This window comes from Stegostoma tigrinum, unplaced genomic scaffold (genome assembly GCF_030684315.1).
Source record: "Stegostoma tigrinum isolate sSteTig4 unplaced genomic scaffold, sSteTig4.hap1 scaffold_63, whole genome shotgun sequence".
NCBI lineage: Eukaryota > Metazoa > Chordata > Chondrichthyes > Orectolobiformes > Stegostomatidae > Stegostoma > Stegostoma tigrinum.
The window spans coordinates 1,848,193-1,873,791 of record NW_026728568.1 but is presented as its reverse complement, the minus strand read 5'-3'; the positions used below and the strand labels follow the sequence as shown (position 1 = coordinate 1,873,791).

The window sequence follows — 25,599 nt, the reverse complement described above, 5'->3', positions numbered from 1 at the left end:
TGTGAACTGGCTGTGGTATGAGACCAACTCTAGTTGAAGAGATGCATTTCATAGGCATAGAGATATAAAGATTGCAGGAGATTTGTCTCGACATGGTCGGGGAAGAAAATCCATTGAGATAGACTTTACTACTCCTGGTGGATTAGGAAACTATAAAAATTGAGGGATGTACCTGGAGAGGGCCACTTGAAGCTGCTAGAATGTAAAACATGGAAATACAAATCCATTGTAGGGTTGGAGCTACTGCATATGGTTTACAATGTGCATGGAATGTGCAATGTGTGAGTAAGTTTAAAAGGCAAATGATCCTTTTTGTAGTTCAAAATCTAAGTTGTCTTTCATAATAATGCTTAATCAATGGTGTTTTGGTCATCTGTTGCAGTACAGGTTTTAAAATATAAGTTTCAGTAGTGTTACTGTTTTTAACTATTAAATGGAATTCTGGCTTTCTTTTTGAATGTCATTGAGCTCAACAGTTATCATAATACAATCAAAATTTGTGTTTTCATGGCCAAAACATGGTTACATTGTTGCTTGCAGTAGTTTGCTGTTTTCTACTTTACAGTGGTGACTACAATTCAGAAAGTATTTCATTGGCTTTGATTGCTTTGAGATGCCCTGAACTTGTGAAAAGCATTGCACTAATGCAGTTTTTCTTTAAGACTGTTCCAATTAGTCTCTCAGGATGGTTGGATGACAAAAGGTTGTTGAATACTGATTCAAGGTAGTGGAACTCTAAGTCTGGGAGTGGGAAATAATGGAATCATAACTGCCGAGATTTTTTCCCCTTTTTGCTTTCTTTCTTCTCATGGGGAAATAAAGCACCCTATCCCCTGCAGTGCCCACTCTTTCGGTCCATTTTTTAAATAGAAATTATGATTGACCTACTTTTCTAATCAAACTGTTCAGAACTGCCTAACTTTCTAATGCTAGAGATAAACAGCTGACAATGATACACAAAGTATGCTTTTCTTTTCCCATATTCAAAGTTCTTCACCTTGCTCAGATTTAAACAAGCTGGATGATCTGCAGTTCTGAATAAAGTTGCTGTGATAGGTACATTAGTATGATATAAGGCCCATAAATGCAAAATTAGTAGAGGGTTAGCGCAGAGCAGTCAAATCTCTGCAATGCCAACAGAGGCATTCATGACCAGCAACAGAAGCATCCACTGGAAACCTATTTAAACACAGAGAGCAGGATTCACCTTTTTAAGAGCTGCAAAGATCCAAATGGGTGATGTGAACGAGTAAATATCATTCTTAACAATGTGTTGGCTTTTACAGGATGTTTTAATCTTTCAGATCTGGGTCAGATTGTTTTGCAACAATGCTTGTTATGAGAGCAAATTGGCCAATTAAAGCTGAATTAATGCAAAAATGTTTACGCATTCTGAATTGATGTTTGAAATAATTCGTGTATTAAAAATGAACTGTACTCATTAGAGCGCACTCCAAACGTGAAATAATAAGCAGGAACCGTCCATTGTGCAGTGAGAGCTGCTGATTGTGGCTGCGTGTTGGAGCTTTTAAGGTTGAAAACTGCCCTTTGCTTCACCTTAATAATAAAATGTGAGGCTGGATGAACACAGCAGACCCAGCAGCATCTCAGGATGCTGCTTGGGCCTGCTGTGTTCATCCAGCCTCACATTTTATGATCTTGGATTCTCCAGCATCTGCAGTTCCCATTATCACTTTGCTTCACCTGCTGGTCTATTTTAGACATGACTGGCAGAACACTCCAAAGACATGAGCCTCTGGCATTGCCTTCAATGTTCCAAGTGTCTTTCATGGAAACCCGTGGCTCCTTCATGATTGAAAATCAGTAAGTAAGTGGTCTCTCAGTGCATGCTGGAAACAACAGACTGGCATCAGGAAATGACGACAAAAGCTTTTGGTTTGTCGCAAACTCCTAAATGGCATCCTGATATCTGTCAGGCAAGCCACCACGCTAGTCTGCATTTGTTGTATTTTCTGCAGTGAACAACATTTCCACACAAGATGGTTGACATAAGCAGTAGGAACTGCAGATGGTGGAGAATCTGAGATAACAAGGTGTAGAGCTGGATGAACACTGCAGGCCAAGCAGCATCATAGGAGCAGGAGACCTGATGTTTCGGGCCTAGGCCCTTCTTCATAAATTTCTGAAGAAGGGCCTAGGCCCAAAACGTCAGCTTCCCTGCTCCTATGATGCTGCTTGGCCTGCTGTGTTCATCCAACTCTACACCTTGTTATCTCTGGCTGAGATAGGAACAGGAACTGGACCTCAGCCTGTTACTCAAACTCTTCAAGTGCCTGAAACTACTGCACTGCTTGTAGGAGGGAGTAGCAGGGTTGTGTCTGGGCTCTTGCCTGGGGCTCACCCACTCCCATCTGTTTTCTTTCACTTTTTATTCTTTTTATTTCTGCTTTTTTTTCCTGGATTATCTTTTTGACGTGTGAGTCACCTGGATTGACATTGCAGTGAGCACGGGCCACGTGAAGACTGGTAGCTGCTTCCTGGCAGTCAGAAACCATGGCAATGGCATCAGGGACGTCCTCACGTGGGGCCAGCAGCTGCTGTGCACGCTTCAAGATGGCGGCACCGGCAAGAGAACACCTTGGGTGAAGGCAGCCAGAGCGAGGCTCTTGGCGAGGTGGTCGCCAGCAGAGCCAGGGACTCCTGGATGTGGTGGGCCTAGAGTGGGAACTCCTGGCATCATCAAGGTGGCAGTGCGGGCAGGCACCGCTGATTGCAGGCCTGGAGCAGGGACCCCTGGTTATTGGCAAGGTGGCGACGGATTGCAATCGGGAATTCCCGTATGTGGGGCGATTATGTGTTGAGCACGGGACTTGGTGACAGTGATGTGAGCCCCGTGGCAAGGCTCCTGAAGAGTGGCGACACCTATGTTGGTGGACCTGGCACAGATGGTGCAAGACGGCGCAAGAGGGCTGGCAGTGCAGATGTCTTTGGTGAGCCGGCTCAGAGTCATCCTGGAGGCAGTGGAACAAAAACTTTCTTTTTACTCTTTTTATTCTCAGACCATCCATAATGGCACTGTATTGCGGAAACAGTTGGAGCTTTTCACTGTATCTTACCATATTATTCACTGCAAGTGACAATAAATAATTCAATACAATTCACTGCGGGCAGCTAGAGGTGGGCTTTAAATATGGGTATAGCTACCATCACTGAAAACCCACCAATTAATAATGGACCAGGAGCTGTATGAAAATCTATCATGCTAGTACAGCTATAAAATACAAGACACAAACCGTTCAGTGTTGTTTTTTTTCTTCGCCTAATGTCCATCACTTCCACTAAATTCAGCGTTCAGTATAATACTGCAATTGTGCTTTCTGTGTTTGAATTTTCATTTGGAACGTTTTTGCATTTCTCACTGAAATTTCTTCGCATGGCGCTTTCATCTTTTGGTGCTCTCTCTCTCTCTCTCTCTCTCTCTCTGAGTCTCTCCAGCAGTGTTAGCTGTTGCTTGTCCTTTGAATGCAGAAACTTGGTCATTTCTGCACAAAGATGATGAAAAGGTTCTGTGTCTAAGGGGAAATCCATTGATACATCAGGATAGTTTCTGCAAGTTATTATCTCCTACCCTCAGAAGTGAAATTTATGAGATATATTGCCTGGTAGTTCAGGGGTTCAAATCCCACAGCAGGGGACGACATATAGAGTGCTACACTGCCTGAGGTATTGTAATTAAGATGAAACATTAACCCTCTCAGCTCGATGCAAAAAATCCCACATGTAATCATGGACATTCTTCTTGCTAATCTGGCTGGGATTTATTCCCACAATAAGTATCATGAAAGCAAACAAAAAAAAACAGATTTTCTAGTCGTTGTCATGTTACTGTGTGTGTGTTCTTATGTTTATTTTTATTCAGTTGTGGGACGTGGGCCATCACTATCTGGGTCAGCATTATTGCCCGTCCCTGGTTGCCCTTGGGAAGGTGGTGGTGAGCTGCCTTCTTGAACCACTGCAATCCGCATGCTGTAGGTTGACCCACAATGCTGTTAGGGAGGGAATTCCAGGCTTTTGACCTAGCAACAGTGGAAAAAAAACAGTGATATATTTCCAAGTCAGGATGCTGAGTGGCTCGGAGGGGAACAGGCATGTGGTGGTGTTCCCATGTATTTGCTGTGCTTGTCCTAGATGGAATTGGTAGTGGATTTGGAAGGTGCTGTCTGAGAGTCTTTGGTGAATTTCTGCAGTGCATCTTGTAGATAGTACAGAGTGCTGCTACTGAGTGTCAGTAGTCGTGGGAAAGGATATGGGACCAATCAAGCATGCCGCTTTGTCCTGGAAGGTGTCAAGTTTCTTGAATGTTGGAGCTGCACCTGTCCAGGCGAGAAGGGTGTATTCCATCATATTCCTGACTTGTGTCTTGTCGACGATGCACAGGCTTTAGGGAGTCAAGAGGTAAATTATTCACCACAGTATTCCTCGCCTCTGATGTGCTCTTGTAGCCAATCTATTTGTGTGCCAAGCCTAGTTGAGTTTCTAGTCAGTGGTAACCCCGAGGAGATAATGGGAACTGCAGATGCTGGAGAATCCAAGATAATAAAGTGTGAAGCTGGATGAACACAGCAGGCCGAGCAGCATCTCGGGAGCACAAAAACTGACGTTTCAGGTGTAGACCCTTCATCAGAGAGGGGGATGGGGAGAGGGTTCGGGAATGAATAGGGGGAGAGGGGGAGGCGGACCGAAGATGGAGAGAAAAGAAGATAGGTGGAGAGGAGAGTATAGGTGGGGAGGTAGGGAGGGGATAGGTCAGTCCAGGGAAGACGGACAGGTCAAGGAGGCGGGATGAGGTAGTAGGTAGGAAATGGAGGTGCGGCTTGAGGTAGGAGGAAGGGATGGGTGAGAGCAAGAACAGGCTAGGGAAGCGGAGACCGGCTGGACTGGTTTTGGGTTGCAGTGGGGGGAGGGGATGAGCTGGGCTGGTTTTGGGATGCGGTGGGGGAAGAGGAGATTTTGAAGCTGGTGAAGTCCACGTTGATTCCATTGGGCTGCAGGGTTCCCAAGCGGAATATGAGTTGCTGTTACTACAACCTTGGGGTGGCATTATTGTGGCACTGCAGGAGGCCCAGGATGGACATGTCGTCTGAGGAACGGGAGGGGGAGTTAAATTGGTTCGCGACTGGGAGGTGCAGTTGGTATACTGTATCCATTGTACCCTGTGTGGCTTCCTCTACATTGGGGAAACCAAGCGGAGGCTTGGGGACCGCTTTGCAGAACACCTCCGCTCGGTTCACAATAAACAACTGCAACTCCCAGTCGCGAACCATTTTAACTCCCCCTCCCGTTCCTCAGACGACATGTCCATCCTGGGCCTCCTGCAATACCACAATGATACCACCCGAAGGTTGCAGGAACAGCAACTCGTATTCCGCTTGGGAACCCTGAAGCCCAATGGTATCAATGTGGACTTCACCAGCTTCAAAATCTCCCCTTCCCCCACCGCATCCCAAAACCAGCCCAGTTCGTCCCCTCCCCCCACTGCATCACACAACCAGCCCAGCCTGTCTCTGCCTCCCTAACCTGTTCTTCCTCTCACCCATCCCTTCCTCCCACCTCAAGCCGCACCTCCATTTTCTGCCTCTGAACCTCATCCCACCTCCTTGACCTGTCCGTCTTCCCTGGACTGGCCTAGCACCTCCCTACCTCCCCACCTATACTCTCCTCTCCACCTATATTATTTTCTCTCCATCTTCGGTCCGCCTCCCCCTCTCTCCCTATGTATTCCAGAGCCCTCTCCCCATCCCCCTCTCTGATGAAGGGTCTAGGCCCGAAACGTCAGCTTTTGTGCTCCTGAGATGCTGCTGGGCCTGCTGTGTTCATCCAGCCCCACATTTTGTTGTCTTCCTTTAGTTTGTTGTTTGATTACGAAATATACATGGTGAAAGGATTACCACATAGCACATTTTGCAGCATACCACATTAGTGGCGCCGATACGGTGATCAATGTAACGGAGGAAGAGATGGGGTTTAGGGCCAGTGTAGGTATGGAAGAGGGATCGTTCCATGTAACCTGCAAAGAGGCAGGCATAGCTTGGGCCCATGTGGATACCCTGGCCACCCACTTTGCCTGTAGGAGGTGGGAGGATTTGAAAGAGAAGTTTTAGTTTTCAAGGACCGCAACTACCTCCCACCCCCCCGCAGTGGTCGAAAACACCCTCGACCGGGTCACCCACATTTCCCACAACTCACCCCTCACACCCGCTCCCCGTAACAACAACCAAAACAGAGTCCTCCTCGCCCTCACGTACCACCCCACCAACCTTCGGATTCAATGCATCATCGCCGACACTTCTGCCATCTGCACTCTGACCCTACCACCGAAGACATTTTTTCCCTCGCCACCCTTAGGTGACTCCCTTATGCGCTCCACACTCCCCTCCAGCACCCCGTACACGCGGCACTTTTCCCTGCAACTGCAGGAAGTGCTTCACCTGTCTCGATACCTCCCCCCTCACCCCCATCCCAGGGGCCAAGAAGAAATTTCCACATCAAGCAGATGTTCACCTGCACACCTGCTAATGTGATATACTGTATTCGCTGTTCCCATTGTAGCCGCCTCTACATCGGGGAAACCAAGCGGAGGCTTCGGGACCTTTGCAAGTCACTAATGCACGAAAGAACTGCACCTACCAGTTGCGAACCGTTTCAACTCTCCCTCCCAATCCTCAGATTATATGTCCATCCTGGGTCTCCTGCAGTGCCACCAGAAGATTGCAGGAGCAGCACCTCATATTCCGCTTGGGAACCCTGCAGCTCAGTGGTATCAATGTGGACTTCACAAGCTTCAAAATCTGCCCTCCTGCTCCCGCAACCCAAAACCAACCCACCTATTCCATCCTGCCACCTCAAGCCCCACCCCCACCTCCTACCTACTAGCCTCTTCCCACCCCCTTGACCTGTTCGTCCTCTCTGGACTGCCCTGTCTGCTCCCTAACTTCCCACCTGCACTCCATCCATGCTTCTTTGACCTGCCTGTCTCCTGTCCACCTATCTTTTCCTTTAACCAACTTCTATCCGCCTCCCGCTCTCTCCCTATTTATTTCAGAACCCCCTCTCCCTCCTCCATTTCTGAAGAAGTGTCTAGGCCTGAAACGTCAGCCTTCCTGTTGCTCTGATGCTGCTTGGCCGGCTGTTTTCGTCCAGCTGTACACCTTGTTACCTCAAAGAAAATCTCAGTGGCCCTGACCAGTTTTTCAATTCCTCTCACAAGGGAAGTACCAGAGGGTTGGAGAACAGAATGTGGTTTGACTTATCAAGATAAATGCAAAACTATTCAATTCCACTGGAGGTTTGAGATGCAGTGTTGATGTTTGTTCTATGTAGTAGCCTGGCCTTAACTTGTCCTGTGGTGAGATGTAATTTGAAGGGGATGCTGAGCTTTTTTTTTCTCGTTTTGGTACGGTATGTGTTACTTGACCTTGTCAGCCTATTTTACAGAGTCATAGTCGTACAGCGTGGAAATGGGCCCTTAGGTCCAACATAATCCCAAACTAAACTAGTCCCAACTGCCTCTTCGTGGCCCATATCCCTTCAGCCTTGTCCTATTTATAAACCTCGATCAGGTCACCTTTTATCCCCTTTGCTCCAGTGAAAAAAGTTCCAGCTGACCCAACCTTCCTTTATCACTGAAACCTTCCATGCTCAGCAACAATCTGGTAAATTTCTTCTGTGCCCACTCTTGCTTAATAATATCCATCTAAAATAGGGCAACTGTAAATTTGTACTGTAGAAATCTTCAAGACGAGAAAAACATTAAAAGCAAACAAAGCAGGAAATGAAGGGATCAAATTGTAGTTCAGGAAGTGGAAAAATGGAAGTGGCTTGAGTGCAGCAGGTTCTGGACTAACGTGCACTGTAGTTCTGAAAGGGCATTTCACCGGTGTGAGTGGAAAGTTGTAGATGAAATCGTGACTTGAATCTTCAAGTACGCTCTCTCTCCAATTGATGTTGGAAACTCCTTCATGTTTCTAATGACGAATCCCAGGTTTCGCTGCTGTTGTCTAGCTGATAGCCAGCCTTCAAACTGTTTCAAAGAGGAAAAGAACAAAGAAAATTACAGCACAGGAACAGGCCCTTTGGCCCTCCAAGCATGCGCCGTTCCAGATCCTTTCTGTAAACCTGTCGCCTATTTTCCAAGGATCTGTTCCCTTTGCTCCCTGCCCATTCATGTTTCTGTCTAGATACATCTTAAATGACGCTATTGTGCCCGCCTCGAACGCCTGCGTTGACAACGCGTTTCAGGCACCCACGACTCTCTGCATAAAGAACTTTCCACTCATATACCTTAAACTTTTCCCCTCTCACCTTGAAATTGTGACGTCTAGTAATCCCCCCACTCTGAGATGGAAAGCTTCTTGCTATCCACCCTGCCTATACCTCTCATGATTTTGTCGACATCAATCAGGTCCCCCCCTTCAACCTCCGTGTTTCTCATGTAAATAATCCCAATCTACTCAACCTCTGTTCATAGCTAGTGCCCTCCATACCAGGTAACATCCTGGTGAACCTCCTCTGCACCATCTCCAAAGTATTCACGTCCTATTGGTAATGTGGCGACCAGAACTGTACGCCGTATTCCAAATGTGAATCAAAGTCCTATAAAACTGCAACATGACATGCCAACTCTTATACTTGATACCCCGTCTGATGAATGAAAGCATGCCGTATGCCTTCTTGACCACTCTATTGACCTGCGTTGCCACCGTCTGGGTGCAATGGACCTGAACACCCAGATCTCTCTGTGCATCAATTTTCCCCAGGGCTTTTCCATTTCCCGTACAGTTCGCTCTTGAATTGGATCTTCCAAAATGCATCACCTCGCATTTGCCCGGATTGAACTCCATCTGCCATTTCTCCACCTAACTCTCCAATCTGTCTATATTCTGCATTCTCCAACAGTCCCCTTCGCTATCCGCTACTATCTGTTTTGCATCGGTTTTGCACAAAACTAGATTTCTGTTCTATTTTTGCAAGTGAATTGTTTCAAATTAGTTGCTGTTCTTTGTAAATCACAATCATGAATGCACATCCAAGCAGTGGGGAGAGGGTGAGAATGGATTTGAGACGTCATGAAGTCGGAGATTTGTTATAATCCGCAAATATTGTCATGATAATTTTTAAAATTCACGAGCATGTCATTGATGTTGCTTTCTTGGGCTGCATTTGCTATCCATCCAGAATTGCTGTTGAGAAGGTTGTGGAGAATTGGCCTGTTGAATAGCTGCAATGCACGTGGTATGAATATATTAATGAACTACTGAGGACAGGAGATGAATTGCTTTTACTCAGTGGAAATGAAGTAACAGTCATACAGTTCCAGATCAGGATTCTGCTGATTTTGACAGGGAACATGCAGATTCTGGACCTGCTGTTTAAATATTTTTGGGTGGTAGGGTTCACACAATTATCAGGTACTGTGGAAGGAGTTTGATGAATTGGTGCATTGTCTCATTGTAACTCCCCATCTCAAACAACAGTTCATTCTAGATCCATTGTTAATTGTAAATTTTCAGTTCGACCGAAAGGAAAAACAGTATTGAGGGATATGGACCAAAGGCAATACGGAGGTAGGCCACAATTAAGTTATAACCTCATTGGATGGTAGAAAGTGTTTGAAGGGTTGAATGGCTGACTTGTTTTCCTATATCCTTACGTAAGAAGGGGGATCAATCAGTGGGATGATTTGACTGCATTGCTGTCGTTTATCGATAGTGTTGTCGGAGTCGCACTCGTTCAGCTGAGTGAAGAGTATTTCATTGACACCCGGATTTGGAGTTTATCGGCAGTGGACAGATGTTGAGAAGTCTACTTGCTGTAGAATCTATTGTCTCTGATCTACGGTTCCAGTCACATTGATTAACATAGATCCAAGAACGCTTCAGCAGAGGAACAGGCCCTTTGGCATGCAATGTTGTGCTAAACATGATGCCAAATTTAGCTAAAGCCTTCTGAATGTCCTTGATTCATATCCCTACATTCCTTGTATATTCATGTACGTATATAAAAGTGTCTTAAACGGCCCTATTGTATCTGCTTCCACAGCCACCCCGGCAGTGCTTTTCAGACTCCTACCACTCTCTGTATATAAGAATTGTCTCTGACATCTCCTTTGAACTTTCCCCCTCTCACCTTAAATACATGCCCCCAGTTTTAGACATTTCAAATCTGGGAGAAGGGTTACAGTCAGAATCTGTCTATGCATGTCATAAATTTGTAAACCTCTATCAAGTCTTCCCTCAACCTCTGCCACTGCAGAGAAAACAGCCTGAGTCTTTCCAGCCTCTCCTTTCTAGCTCAAGCCCTCAAATCCAGGCAACCTCTTTTGCACCGTATTCAAAACCTCCACGTCCTTCCTGTAACATGACGACCAGAATTGGATACAATTCTTAAGAGTGCAATACTTAAGGCCGAACCAAAGTGTTCTAAAGCTGGAACATGACATCCTGATTCTTGTGCTCGATTCCCGAACTAATAAAGGCAAGCATGCCATGCGTCTTCTTTGCCACTCTATCAACTTGTGTGGCCCCTTTCGGGGAGCTATGAACTGAATCCCAAGATCCCTGTGTACACAAATGCTGCTCAGGGTCCTGTCATTAACTGTATATTTTTCCTTAACATTTAATTTCCCAAAGTGGAGCACTTCACACTTAATGGATTAAAATTCACTTGCCATTTCTGCAACGGATCTGTATCCTTCTGTATCCTTTTATGACTTTCTACCCTAACTACCACTCTACCAATCATTCTATCGTCTAAAAACTTACTAACCCATCCATCTATCTTGTCACCTCAGTCATTTTATATATATACCACAACGGCAGAGGTCCCAGTACAGATCCCTGCAGAACACAATAGTCCTGGATCTGCAGCCTAAAAAGCACGTTTCCACCACCACCCTCTGCCTTCTCTGGGCAAGCCAGTTGTGAATCCAAGCAGCTAAGTGACCACGGACCCCATGGATCTTAATCTTCTGGATGATCCTACGGTGAAGCACCTTGTTGAAAGCCTTGCTAACATCCATGTCAACAATATCCACCACTCTACCTTCAATGATCACATTAGTTACCTCCTCAAAAAATTCAATCAAGTTAGTAAGACATGACCTGCCCTGCACAAAGCCATGCTGACTGTCCCTAATTGGGCAATGCTGTTCCAAATACAGGTAAATACAATCCCTAAGAATTCTCTCCAATAGCTTCCCAATGAACGATGAGAGACTCTCTAGTCTATAGTTTCCTGGATTGATCCTATTTACCTTCTTGAACAGAAGAAGAACATTTAGCAACTTGCTCGTCCTCCAGTACCCCTCCAGTGGCTACCAAGGATACAAAGATATTGCTGAATGCCCCGACAATCTCCTCTCTCACCTCGCTCAAAATCCTTGAGTAGATACCATTGGGTCCTGAGGACTTATCCACCTTAATGCTCTTTCTTGATCTCAAAATGCTGTTGTCATATGAGCATGCTCCACACAAATCCCACTATCCTCCACACCCTTCGCCTGAGTGAATAGTGATGCACAGTCCTCATTTCGGATCTTGCCCATATCCTCTGCTTCCGTACACAAGTTCCCTCCTTTATCCTGAATGGTCCTACTTTCTCACTATTTATCCCCTTGTTTTTGATGTATGCATCGAATGCCTTGGGATTTCCTTCAACCCTCCTTGCCAAGGTCATTTCATCGCCCTTTCTTTTTCTGCTTTTTCTAATGTCGGCCCTGTTCGATTTTAGTTTCCTAAACCTGACATATTTCTGTTTTTGTCCCTTTTGACTCACTTCACAACCTCCCCAATTATCCAAGGGTCTTTACCTCGCCATCGTTGTCCTTCCTCCTTCCTGATCCTAAACTCATAAGCAGGCCTTTAAACAATTCCCATATGGCAAATGTGACAGCTCCCCCCAATTAACACTCCCCAGCTCCTACCTAAAATTGATATAATTTACTCTCCCCCAAGGTCCTGACTTATCCTTCTTCATAGCAATCTTAAAATTGAAGGAGTTGTGATCACTATTTCCAAAATGCTTTCCCACACTTCTCACCAGTTACCTGACCAGGACAAAGTCCAGCATGGCCCATCTTCTATCCATATACTGTGTCAAGAAACTCTCTTGGATAGACTTAATTAAATTCTTAAGCTCACGGATTCTGTGACAGTCAAAGAGAAGCAGTGAATTTTTCTAACCTCATTTCCAACACCTGGCGCATAGCCTTGCATGGCTTGGATAGCACTTGTACATTTAAAACAAAAATGTAAGGATGATGTTCAGGTAAGGACATGGAATTTTGTGATGTGGTCATATTCTCTCTTGTTGGAGCTGATTGCTGCTTAGCACTTGTGTGGTGCAAATGTTACTTATCGTTTATCAGGCCAAGCCTGATCGTTGTGCAAGTCTCACTGTATTTTCTCATCGTTGATTTCACTGTTGGAAAAGTCATGAATTCTGCTGGACACCTGGACAATATTCAATGAACATTCATGTCTCCACTTTGGTTCAAATGAAGACATGACTTCAGCCAGTGCAGGTATCCAGTGAATGCCACTGACTCAATTTTCTATTCCTCTGCTTAACACCACATTCAATCAGAAGTTGGCTTGGTGGAAATGACAGATTGCAGTTTCCTTCCTTTTCAAGCTCAGGATCTCTGATCGTATTTGTGGTAAATCCTGAATGAGGTTATGAGAAGTGTGAGCCTGACAAAAAGGAAACTGAACCTGAGTGTGCAGCTGTTTGACAGCACTGTCATCCAGATGTTGCATTACTTTGCTGATGATTGAGAATACATTGAGGCCATAATTGGTCAGCACAATTTGTCTGACTATTACATGATAGGTCATCTTTCTCTGAAATGTGAGTGTCGCAAGTGTTTAAAAATGTACTGGAAAACATTTACTGTTGGTGTGCTGACCTTGGGGCACATTGTTCCAATACAGTTTGTGGGATGCTGCCAGGTGCCATGGCATTTGCAGTATCCAGAACATTCAGTCTTGTCATTGCGTGAAATAACTTGAATTGCGTGTAAGTTAAGATCTGTGGTGCCCCCTCAGGATGAGGGCAAGAAGATCATCCAGACTGATGCTCTGAATGGTTTCATCTGCCTCTTCACCTTTTGTTCGTAACATCTTGTAATAACTGCCATGTAGCCTGATGAGAAACTAAAGCTCATCTTGATTCATTTGCATTCGAAGGTGCCTATTTTTCCCAAACAAAAGGACCCATCACTGAGCGGGAAGTATGGAGCATGTTATAGACATCAGTGGTGAGACAATGGTGGATCATGACCAGAAAACCATTGTTATGTTGGTGAAATGCAAACAAAAATCTATATGATGTAAACTTTATTCTCAGCTAATCCCTTTCTCAAATGACAGATTCTGATGTTGGTTCCTGGAAAGCCTCCATTGTTGGAGGACGAGAATCCGTATCCACTTGAAGCAGCATAGGCTTCTGCGATGACTGTGGAAACCACTGCTTATGCCTTGCTTCAAGCGTTGTCAAGGAATGATATTGACTATGCAACACCGATTGCGAGGTGGCCAACGATGCAACAGAACTATGGTGGTGGATTTCACTCGACGCAGGGAAATGCTTGAGATCACAACAGCAGGCATTCAGATATTTCCATTGATCATGTTACTAACTGGTGGTTGTTGCTGTTTGCAATCAAACTGGACACTGCATTTTCATCTGCAGGTTTGGTGCATTGGCACAAATACCAGTTCTTCAATGGTGTTAATCCTTGGTTAAATTCTTACATGCACTTTGCCTGTGCATCACTTTTCCTCTTGGCATTGTCCTTGAAAACGATCTGTTTCTGGAAACCTTCACTTACTTGTCATAGGATCATTGAGGGACAGCATAATAGAGTGCTGTGGCAATGGAACAGACCCTTCAGCAAATTGTATGTGCCCTCACAAGATGCAAGTCCCGAACTATTCTCATCACATTTCCCAGCACTCGACCCAGAGCCTTGTATGCCTTGGCATCGCAAATGCCCAATCAAAGACTTGTTAAATGTTATCATGCTTTCTGCCTCTACCACCCACACAGTCGGTGCGTTCCACATTCTCACCACAGGTTGGGTGCAAAAACAAGTAAGTTTCCTCAAGAGATAGTTGCCAATGCTGGAGAATCTGAGAGAGCAAGGTGTCGAACTGGATGAACACAGCGGGCCGAGCAGCATCAGAGAAGCAAGAAAGCTGACGTTTCAGATCGAGACCGTTCTTCAAAACCCGGGGAGGAGAAGGGTATTCTGTAAAAAATAGGGAGAAGTGGGGAGGCAGACAGAAGATGGAGAAAGGAGAAGATAGGTGAACTGTCCCGTGCTGTCCACTCACTGTCCCCTGCTCCAGAATCATAGAATCAGAGAATTGTACAGAATTGAACGAGCACTTCATTCCATTGTGCCTGTAACCACTGAAGCCACACTAAGTTCACATTCGGCTCATGTTCTAGCAATAGGCCTATTGCCTTGAATGTTATTTCATTTTACGTGCTGTACCAACCCTTTTTCTTTAACGTGAAAAGATTATCCACCTCAACTGAAGTCCCAGACAATGAATTCCAAACCCCCAGCACCTTCTGGGTGTCTTTTCTTTCCTGAAATTCCTTCTGAGCTTTTAGCTTAAATGTATGTATCTCTTCTTCTACCACCACCGCCCCCCGACCGACCCCATTATGGACCTTCTTTTTACCTCGCCCCTACCCATATTAATCTAAACAATTTTTTCAGGACCTCCTTCAACCTTCTCTACTCGAAAGAAAACAATCCAACCTTATCCAGATAAAACAGTGATGCTAGAGACAATGGGAACTGCAGATGCTGGAGAATCCAAGAGAACAAAGTGTGGAGCTGGCTGAACACAGCAGGCCAAGCAGCATCTCGGGAGCACAAAAGCTGATGTTTCAGGCCTAGACCTTTAATCAGAGATCGGCAACAGTGATGCTGCCCGGCCTGCAGTGTTCCTCCAGCTCCACACTGTGTGATCTCAGACTCCAGCATTGCCAGTTATTGCTAACGCAAACTTATCCAGACTCTCCAAAGAGTTAAAATGCTTCACCCCCTCAGAACATCCTGATGAATGTCCTCCACACATGCTCAAATGCAAACTCCTCCTTTCTATAATGGAGAGACCAGAACTGCACTGAGCACTTCAGCTGGGGCCTAACAAAAGTCCTGTACAGCTCTTGAGCCATATGCTTTCTGAACTGTCCCTTTAAGCTGCCATTCCATGTTCAGGAATCTGTGGACAAGCACCCCAAGATCACACCATTCCTCTGATCTTCCTAGTGTCCTGGCATTTCTTTGAATGATTCCTTGCCTTGTTAGTTTGTCCAAATTGCCTTATTGATCAGGGTTAACATCCCATCTACCGTTGACCTGCCCATTTGACCAATCTGTGACTTTGGATTCAACTTGCTGTATTTTCCTGGACCCCCCGAGCTTTACCTTCTTTGCCACGCTCCCATTTGGGACCCTGTCCAAGTCTTTGCTGAAATCTATTTTCACTACATCAACTCCCATCTGCACACTCTGTCACCTCTTTGAAAGAATCATCTAAGTTTGTGAGGCGTGACCTCCCTCTGACAAAGCTATGCTGACGGTCGCTGATCAGACCCCACTTCTTGAAATGGAAATTACGTCTGCCGTTCAGAATTTTCTCCAATATTTTCCTTTCTACTGATGTGATACTCACCTGTCTGTAATACTCTGCTTTATGTTTGTCACGCATTTTGATAAGTGGAACGATGTTACCTGTTCTCCAGTCCTTTGGTACTTTTGAAAGCTCTGTATGAGGGCGAGTGGAATTTTTTCTCTCATCTCCCTGGCCATCGTGGCATACACCTCATCCAAACCTGGGATTTGTCCAATTTTAAATTCACCAAAACACCTAACATCTCCCCAGTCTCTGTTAATTCTGTCCGAGAATTGTGTGCTCCTTCTCACATGTAAAAGCTGATGTGAAATTCTCGTTTAACACCTGACATTGCCCTCCAGTTCAAACCGTTCATTTGCCTCTTCATCCCTAATGAGACCTGGTTTTCCCTGGGTTTTCTCTTTCCCTCTGAGACACTTGTAGAAGATTTTGAGATTCTCCCTCATCCTAATCTTGGTCACCAGTGTTCTGTTGCCCTGTATTTGTTCTCTTATTTGCTGTGACGAGATGCCCCTGCACATTATACATCATCATCATCATGGTGGTTTCTCGCAGATATGGATGACACTCTCCCACTCTCAGGCTGAATTGATCGCCGGCTGCACAGACCGATGCAGCTACCGTCGGCTCTGTTGCGCTCGGGGCAGAAGGTTGTCGTGGGAAGGGGTGAGGGAGGTGTTGGTGTGGCTGCATGGCTTCCGCTGCTTCCAAAGGCAAGCCGCAAAGTGTTTGATGCCTTCCCAGGTGCTCTTCAGGCTTTAGGCCGTCTTAGGCCGGCGATTCCCAGGTGTCTGCAGGAATGTCGCACTTCACCATTGAGGACTTGAGTTTATCACCGAGTGCTTCCTCTGCACATCTGGGTCTCGCCTGCTTTTTTGAAGCTGGGATGAGAACATGCGGAGAGTCTCGTGTCAGTCATACAGATGAAGTGTCCAGCCCATTGTAGCTGATCGAGGATGGTCAGTGCCTCAGTGCTGGGGATGTTGGCCTGGTTGACGTTAGTGTGTCCACAGGGGCTCTTGTTCCCTTGATGACTGTTATACACCTCCCTATTCCTTTTTATCTGGTCAAAGAACAAAGAAAATTACAGCACAGGAACAGGCGCTTCGGCCCTCCAAGCCTGCGCCAGATCCTATTGAAAGTAGCGTGTTGATGCATTTGTGTAATGATTGTGTTTTGTTTGAGCCCTAACATTGAAAGCAGTGTAAGAATGTCTTTGTGCAGCAGGCAAGGTGTCATGAGATTGAGCCTTCATACACTTGCAAGATGTTGAAAATTTGCCATTATTTATTAAAACACTGATAAATTTCCATGATCAACATTTCTGTTACACTGCAATGATTATCCCGTGGCATGTAAAATCAGAAAGATTCACTAAAATGAGACTGGGTCATGCCCTAGCCTTGCGGAGTTGGGTCAGCATGCAGGGAGAATGTTTGCATTTCATGTATGTGGAAGTACTGAAATATTTCCATGAATCTAAAAGTCACTTTTCCCTTCATTGAAGGACACAATCATTGCCTTGGAAGCTTCATCATGATACGACATTGCATTTCTGAAGAGGGAAGAAGAAATCAACATGCAAATTCAATTCCATGGTTTTGGAAGTCCCATTGAGAACACAATTCATGTGCGCTGGCACAATGCTCTGACCGAGAAAGAATCGAAGGTGAGTTTGTAGTTTGGAAGATCGCAGCAATTTATGCATCAACTTGTTCATCAATAATGTTCCATTGCTTTCAAACTGCATTTTCCACTCTGCAAGATAATAACTGTTAGAACAAGCAACAGGATGGGTAGATGGGCTATGGGGAATGCAATGGCACAAAACCCAATCCATTCGACAACATATTTCAGATATGTCGACAAATTAAATATTCCAGCAAAGGGATAAAACAAGGAAGATGAGAGTGAGGAGGCAAGAGTTCTGATGACAAAAGAACACGAACTTAACTTGATCCATTTGAGCAAAAAAGCAGGCACACAAACAAATAATCAGCTAACAATGCACATGTGCAACGGAGGCTACAGGGGGACTAAGAATGCCGAATTGTTGTCATGCGTTTTGCTGAAAGGGTGATTGAAACAGATTCTGTGGTAAATTTGAAGAAATACAGATAATGCATCTCAGGATGTTGGAGAAAGAACATTTATGGACTGAGGCAAATTGTATTGCCCTTTTCAGGAGTTATTTGGGTCAAAATGAATTCAAAGACTTTCTTCTGTGCTGAAAGCTTTAGCTTAGTTGCAGCTGGATCACAATTTCTGTTCCTGGTAGTATTTAGCAAACTGTTAAAAGTGAATGTCACTGCACAGAATTCCAAACATGACTCCAATCAGTAGAGAAAATATCCAAGGGGTATGATGAGTTGTATCCTCTCATGTTGAACAATGCAGCTACAGATACAATGGAGGCACTGATGATAATCTTCCAAGAATCCTGAGATTGTGGAAAATTCTCAGAGGATTGAAAGATTGTGAACATAACACCTTTATTACAAAGATACTTCAATAAAATAGTGAGCAAGTATTGCCAATTTAGGTCAACCTGGGAAGATGTTCATGCCGGCAATGAAAGGTGAAATAACAGGGTACTTAGTGTGCTATAACATCCTACAGAGTTAACATCCTTTCATAAAGGGGAAATAATACTTGACAAACTTGCTACAGTGCTTTGAGAAGGAAACAAACATTACTGACGAAGGACCACCAGTTGATGTCGTACATTGAGATTTCAACAAAGCATTTGATAAGGTACAGCTCATAAGGTGTCTCAAAAGAAAAGAGCCCACGTGTTCAAGCGTAGTATGTTAGGATGGACAGAGGACTGCATCGTACATAGAAGTAGAGTCGTAGCAGCAAGATGGTAACTTATAAGTCATGTACGGCCACAGAGTGAATGCTGCGGAGGCCGTACACCTCATGTTGACTGGGTTGATTTTGGAAATGGCATAGGGGATTGCCATGCTTAGGAAAGTTGGGCGGGCTGGGACGACATTCATTGGAGTTTATAAGATTGAAACAAATCTTATTTTTTCAACATTTAAGATGCTTAAGAGGCTTGATAGTGTATATCCGTAGAGATTACTCCCATTGTGAAAGATTTTACGACCAGAGGCCACATTTTCAAATTGGTTGCCTATTAATTTAGGGGAAGAATTACTTCTTTCAGGTTGTAGCAATCTATTGAACACTTTGGCAGAGAAGGTTTTAGAGGTAATGCCATTAATTATATGCTCGGCTGAGATGGCCAGGTTAATTTTTAAATCAAGGAACAACAACAATGAGAAAAGGGTAGTCTTTACAGCGGAAGATACTTCAAGGATCCCCTTATTACTAAAGAATACAGGGAGGAATTAAACACATCACTACCACACCATCACTACCATGAGAGAAGTTGTAGTAGACAATCTAATGGAGTAAAAGCAGATTAGACTCTTTGCCGTGATGGTTTACTTTCTAAGATTCTGAACAATGAGCTTCGGAGTCGGTGTATGCATTGCTTGTAATTTCCCAAAAAGTTTTAGATTCGAGAGTAGCATCTGAGGGCTGGAAAAATGCTGATGTGACATTCCTATTTAAAAAGGAGAGAGGCAAAAAGAAGGTAACTACAACCGAACCAGCCGAACATCTATTGTTGGAAATATGTGGTGATCAACTGTGAAGAAAATAATAGCAGGACATTTGGAAAATCAGAATCTAATCAAACAGAATCACCACAGCCTGCTGAAAGAGAAATTATGTCTGGCTAATTTGTTTTGGTTTTTGGAGGAAGTTTTGGGAGGAGAATTAATAGAGGAAAACCAGTAAATGTGTTGTGTTTGGACTTGGAGAAAGCATTTGAGAATGTACTCAAAAGTAATAAGCTGAGAGCTGAGGTTTTGAAGGTAGTATATTGCGATGGTTCAGTATGCTTTGCATGTTCTCGAAGGAGAGATCACATCTCGAGTGAAATGCACCAAATGAATATATATTTTGGGGAACTTGGTGGCAATGTGGCAAGTCAGCGCAGAGGGTAAGAGGTGCCATTTGCTTGCTTTTTTTTGCCTGATAGTTCGTAAGCAGTTTTTGTTGAGACAGGGTGAATTGAAGCCAGAATCAGGGACCTAGAGGGTGAACCAGGTTCATTGGTTGGTGATCGCTACTGGTTTAAGAATCTATTATCGGTAGCTTTCAGATTGAAAGTAAATCGGAGAAATATTTACAGGCTACAAACTAAAAGACCAGAATGTTTTCAAATCAAATTAAGATCCAAGTAATTGAAATGGAGATGCCAGGCCAGATGATGATTTATTCCTACATGACGGGGGAGTGGTCAGACCCCATACTCCAGCTCAGGGTTGATGAACTGGAATCTCAGTTTCGACCAATCAACAAATCATGTTGGGCAGAGTTACCAGGGAATGCTGTGCTTCAGGAGGCAGTCACACACCTTAGATTAACTAGCTGAAACTCGGTCAGTGGCCAAGACGCGAGACTGTGACAAAGAACAGGGCAGGTGGAAGGATCCAGGATGTAGTGCAGAAGGAACCTTGGCCTTTGATCTTATCGAACAGGTTTGAGATTCTTTCTTCCTGTGTGGATGAGAGTGCAGGGTATAGGGAAGATGAGTAAACTGACTGTAGCACTGTGGTACAGGGGGGACATTCAGGAGGGGATAAAAAGTGAAATGTAGTTATAATCAGAGGTAGTGTAGTTTGGGGAATGAACACTGTTCGTTGTGACTAGGATCGAGAGTCTCGAAAGTAGAGTTGCCTGCCTGGTGCCCAGGTTCAGGATATTCCATCTCGGCTACAAAGGAACTTGAAGTGGGAGGAGTAGAAATCTAGCTTTTGTGGTCCACACAGGTACCATTGATATGGAAGAAAGAGGAAAGAGGTTCTGCTGAGGGATTATGAGCACTGAGGTGCTGAATGAGAAAGCAGAACCAGAATGGTAATAATCTCTGGATTATTATCTGAGCAATTTGGCACGGTGTGAGCATAATTATAGATGCAAATGCATTGTTCAAATGGTGGCATGGCAGAAATGTGTTTGAATTCATGGGACATTGGCATCGGTATGGGGAAGGAGGGAGTCGTTCTGTTGTTATAGGCTCGACGAGAATCATTTTGGGACAAGTATCCTGGCAAAATACAGAGCTCGGTCTTGGGGTAGGGCGTTAAAATAAAAAGTGTGGAGCGGGTGAGCTCAGTTGCATGGAAAATTGTGGAAAGAGTTAGAAGCTGGTAAGTGCTCAGCAAAGTTTCCAGAGCAAGTAATAGGACAAAAAGTATCGAAATGGTCAGGAATCTCACTTCAGCTGCAGCAGATAAGAAGGGTGGCTGTAAATGCCAGACTGAAGATCTTGTTTTGAATTGCAGGGAGTGTACGAAACAAAGTGAATGAGTTTGTGGAGCAGATTGAAATTGACAGATACATCACTCTGGGTATCACAGAGAGGTGGTTGTTAGGGGATAAGTGTTGGGAACGAAATATCCAATGATTCATGTCCGATAGAAAGAACAGGCAAATGGACAGAGATAACAAAGCGTGGAGCTGGATGAGCACAACAGGCCAAGAAGCATCTCAGGAGCGTAAAAGCTGACGTTTTGTGCCGAGACCCTTCTACTTCTGTGTGTTCGTCCTGCTGTGTTCATCCAGCTCCACACTTTGTTATCTTTGATTCTGAAGCATCTGCAGTTCCCATTATCTCCGATACAAATGGACAGAGATGCCAGGGTTGGCTTGTCAGTAAGAAATGAGGTCGCGCTGAAGGAACCACAGCTCTTGTGCTTGTTTATTTTTGACTTGGAGGAAAGAGGTGCATGTGCTGTGGCTAAATTTGTAGATGACTGAAAAAATATTTAGAAAGACAAGGCATGGCACAGAAACAGAGATTTACCAGGATGTGACTTGGATCGGAATGTATTAGCTGTAAGGTGGGTTTGGTGGAAATGTTGTGTCGTGATAAATGTCATGAGATCAACCATGATCTCAGCGAATGATGGAGGAAATTCAATGGGCCAAATGACTTTTTTTCTGAGTCTTCTTGTTTGACAATGCATTCATGAAGGCGTTTTTTTTTCTCTCTTGGATAAGATTTGAAAATGAAATGTATACACTTCCTTTTCATCTGGGAATAAATAACTGTTCTGAACGATTTCCATTGACGAATAGCAATCTGACAAGCATCACAATGTAAAGAGATTTTTCGCTTCTTTTTAATTGTAAATGTATTCTTTGCAATTAATTCGGCATATATTATTTACATCTCAGGAAGTATGTTCATCACTGCATCTCAAAAAGTGGTGTGTTGTGTGACAACAGCTTTTTAAAGATCACTTCAATGGTTGTAACACGCATTAAATTACACTGTTGGCCAATCTGTCCATGATTATTTCATTATCTTATGTTTCAAACAGACAAGGAAATATTGGTGATGCAATGAAGAGTTTGATTCTCAAATCTAATTGTTGTTATAGCTTCCGCTTGGAAGAAAGATTCACATCAAGTTGACTGGTCAAGTAAATGGGACACTGACTGTGAGTACTTTGAATGTTCGAGTTATTCCTAAAATGAAAGTTATGACCTTGATGATTTCTCTTTCATGCAGATATGAAGAGACTATTTTAAAATATCCTCTAGGTTAGTGGTTCAGGCATAAAAGTGCAATATGTATATTTAAGTATATACATGTACATGCGTAATCTGAAAAGATAATGAGTATAAATCACTTGTTACAAGGTGAGAATGAGTTATCCAGATAGTAAGAACTGCCAATGTTGGTGTCTGAGATAACACATTGTGGAGCTGGAGGAACACAGCAGGGCAGGCAGCATCAGAGGCTCAAGAAAGGTGAGGTTTTGGGTCAGGACCCTTCCTCAGAAATGGAGGGTGGAAGGGAGCTCAGAAACAAACAGTGTGGAGGGGGAGGAGGTGCTGGGGAAGGTAGGTGGGATGCTGATAAGTGAGTACTATCCAGATTGGAACAGATTTCCCCCAGCGGGTATTGAATATGAATTCCAAATCACTCTCAAAATCTTAGTGACTGTTAACATTCATGTTTTTTGTCTGTGTGTTTCAGTAATTGCATGACAGTTTGAATGGTTCTTTGAGAGTGAGGAACCTATGGACTCTCACACACCAAGATGGAATTTAGTTCGAAGAGTGACTTCAAAATAGTTGCTTGCTTTTAAAATCTTGACCATTTTTGCTGTCCAGTTGAATGAATTTAGCTTCATACTGCTTCAATAGGAATTAGTGTTTAATAGGAACATATTTGTGAAACTTACAGTTCCGTAAGTTTTAGCATAAACTGGTGCAGCCTTTCGGTGCTTGCAAAAAGGCTCACCTCTCCGTTAATACCGAAGGAAAATTGGAGTTTAAAAGTAAATTCACCCGCTGTCAGGGAATGAAATGATAATGTTGACTCAAATATAATTTTTAAGAAAGTAATATATTTGTGAAACACTAAACTCCAATTAAAATTTGGATATGCTTGTTTTATACATGGTTGGATATTGGATTCATTTTAAATGAGGGTGAAGATCACTTTAAATCCAGCATATTTGTGAAGAAAAGAAATAGCATGTCAAATAAAATTAACTGCATGACTCTACATAGCCCTATATGTAGAATTTCGTTCTGAACTATGAGACAGTTATGATCCCGTACTCCCTCAGTGCTCATGGCAAGAGTAAGACTCCTGTTTGACGTGCTATGCACTGCATGGAATGGCGGCGACATCAGATTCATTGATGCTTGAGAATCAAAAGAATATGACGATAAGATTTAAAATCAAAATCTCATTGAACACTTCAAGGAATGTATTACAGGAAGGTGGGGAAAGCATGTATGACTAATAGAAGGTGGTGGCACAGATCAAGTAGACCTGTGTGCTAAATCTTATGACAAATTTCACATTGAATGGAACAGTTTAAACAGGCTGGAGGAAGCAGACATGCCAGCTCAAACTTGTTGAATTTGTGCATTCTGTTCGTAAACATCAGCAAAATTGTGGGAAACATGTTTATTCTTTCTCTTTTATTGCACAGAACCATACAATTAGTCTGTTTTGATGAGGAACTTAAAGATTACGAGTCCCGTCCGTTTGACTCAGAGTTTGGTACCATAGGTTGGTACGATCTTCGTTGGAGAAGGAAAAGGGATGTTCCAGATACAGAAAATAGTCAAACCATTTACTACAAAGTCCGTTTCTGGTTAGTATTAATTAATGCAGTTAACATTTTTAGATCGATATGATTGCACAATGGAGTCAAAAAGAAAATTCCATCTGATATTCCACAAATTTTAACCGGATATTAAAGCCGCTGATTTCTTTTTCATGCTGTCTGCTGCTTTTAAGAATGGTTGTCTTACTGTCGAAATGTTTAGCTTTGACTCCATGGCTTCTTCCATTAGCTCACATTGAAACACATGTTTCTTCAGCCAAAAATGTACGTTTACCCGGTGTAGCTCGACCAACCTTCCCCTGTGGTCGTTCCCCTGAAATCCCCTGCGGTCGCTCCCCTGAAAAACAAGTCTACCGTTTTGGATACTGTTCCGGGGGACGACTTAGCAGGGGCATGCAGTAGGGTGCAGGTCTCTGGCACAGAGTCTGTCCCTCTTGCACAGAAGGGAAGCGGGGATAGGAAGAGAGTGATAGTCATTGGGGACTCAATAGTTAGAGGGACTGATAGAAGATTTGCCGGGAACGAAAGAGACTGACGATTGGTGTGTTGCCGACCAGGAGCCAGGGTCCGTGATGTCTCGGATAGTGTGTTTAGGGTCCTGAGGGGAGAGGGTGACCAGCCCCAAGTCGTGGTCCACGTAGGCACCAGCGACGTAGGTAGAAAGAGGGATAGGGATGCCAGGCAGGATTTGAGGGAGCTAGGGTGGAAGCTGAGAGCTGGAACAAAGAGCGTGGTCATCTCTGTTTGTCACCCGTACCACGTGATAGCGAGGCAAAGAACAGGGAGAGATTTCAGCTGAAGACGTGGCTGCAGGGATGGTGCAGGTGGGAGGGCTTCAGGTACATGGACAATTGGGGCTCATTCTGGGGAAGGTGGGACCTGTACAAACAGGACGGTCTCCACTTGAACCAGAGGGGCACGAATATCCTGGGTGGGAAATTGGCTAGTGCCATTCGGTTGGATTTAAACTCGCTCAGAAGGGGGATGGGAAACTGAGGTGTAGTCCCAGTACACAGGAGGATGAGCATAGGGAGGACATGGTCAGGACCTCACTGTCACAGGAGTGTGCTGGCAGACAGCAAGCTGGATTGAAGTGTGACGACTTTAATGCCGGGAGTATCCGGAATAAGTTAGGTGAGGTTGCAGCTTGGATAGGTACCTGGGACTTGGATGTTGTGGCCATTTCGGAGACATGGATAGAGCAGAGTCAGGAATGGATGTTGCAGGTTCCAGGGTTTAGATCTTTGATTAAGGTCTGGGAAGGTGGTAAAAGATGGAGGTGTGGCTTTGTTGGTCAAGGACACGATAACGGCGGCTGAAAGAACCTTTGAGGACTCGTCTACTGCGGTGGTATGGGCTGAGGTTGCCAAGGAAGGTTTGTCGACTGAGTCAGTGTGGGTGGAAGTTCGGAACAGCAAGGCAGCAGTCACCTCACTGGGGGTTTTCTACGGCCCCCAAATAGCAGTTGAGAGATCAAAGAACTCATTGGCCGGCAGATAGTTGAAAAGTGCACACGTAGCAGGGTTGTTGTTCAGGGTGACTTCAACTTTTCCAATATAGATTGAAACCTCCTGAGTGCAGATGGTTTGGATGGTGCCGTTTTTGTCAGGTGTGTTCAGGAGGGTTTCCTTACTCAGTTTGTGGACAGGCCGAGGAGGGAGGCCATTTTGGATTTGGTGCTCGGCAATGAGCCAGGACAGGTGTCAGATGTCGTGGTGGGAGAGCACTTTGGCGACAGTGACTACAACAGC

At 44.3% G+C, this 25,599-nt stretch overlaps 1 long non-coding RNA gene across 1 annotated transcript in view; it reads left to right on the top strand.

The window, feature by feature from the left end:
• The window catches only part of LOC132209040 (uncharacterized), a 433,067-nt gene that overhangs the window by 180,110 nt on the left and 227,358 nt on the right, over nt 1-25,599 (top strand). The window contains exons 7-9 of the long non-coding RNA XR_009445110.1: nt 17,182-17,343; nt 22,139-22,198; nt 23,711-23,875. This is a non-coding gene — a long non-coding RNA (uncharacterized LOC132209040). The remainder of the gene's footprint in view (nt 1-17,181; nt 17,344-22,138; nt 22,199-23,710; nt 23,876-25,599) is intronic.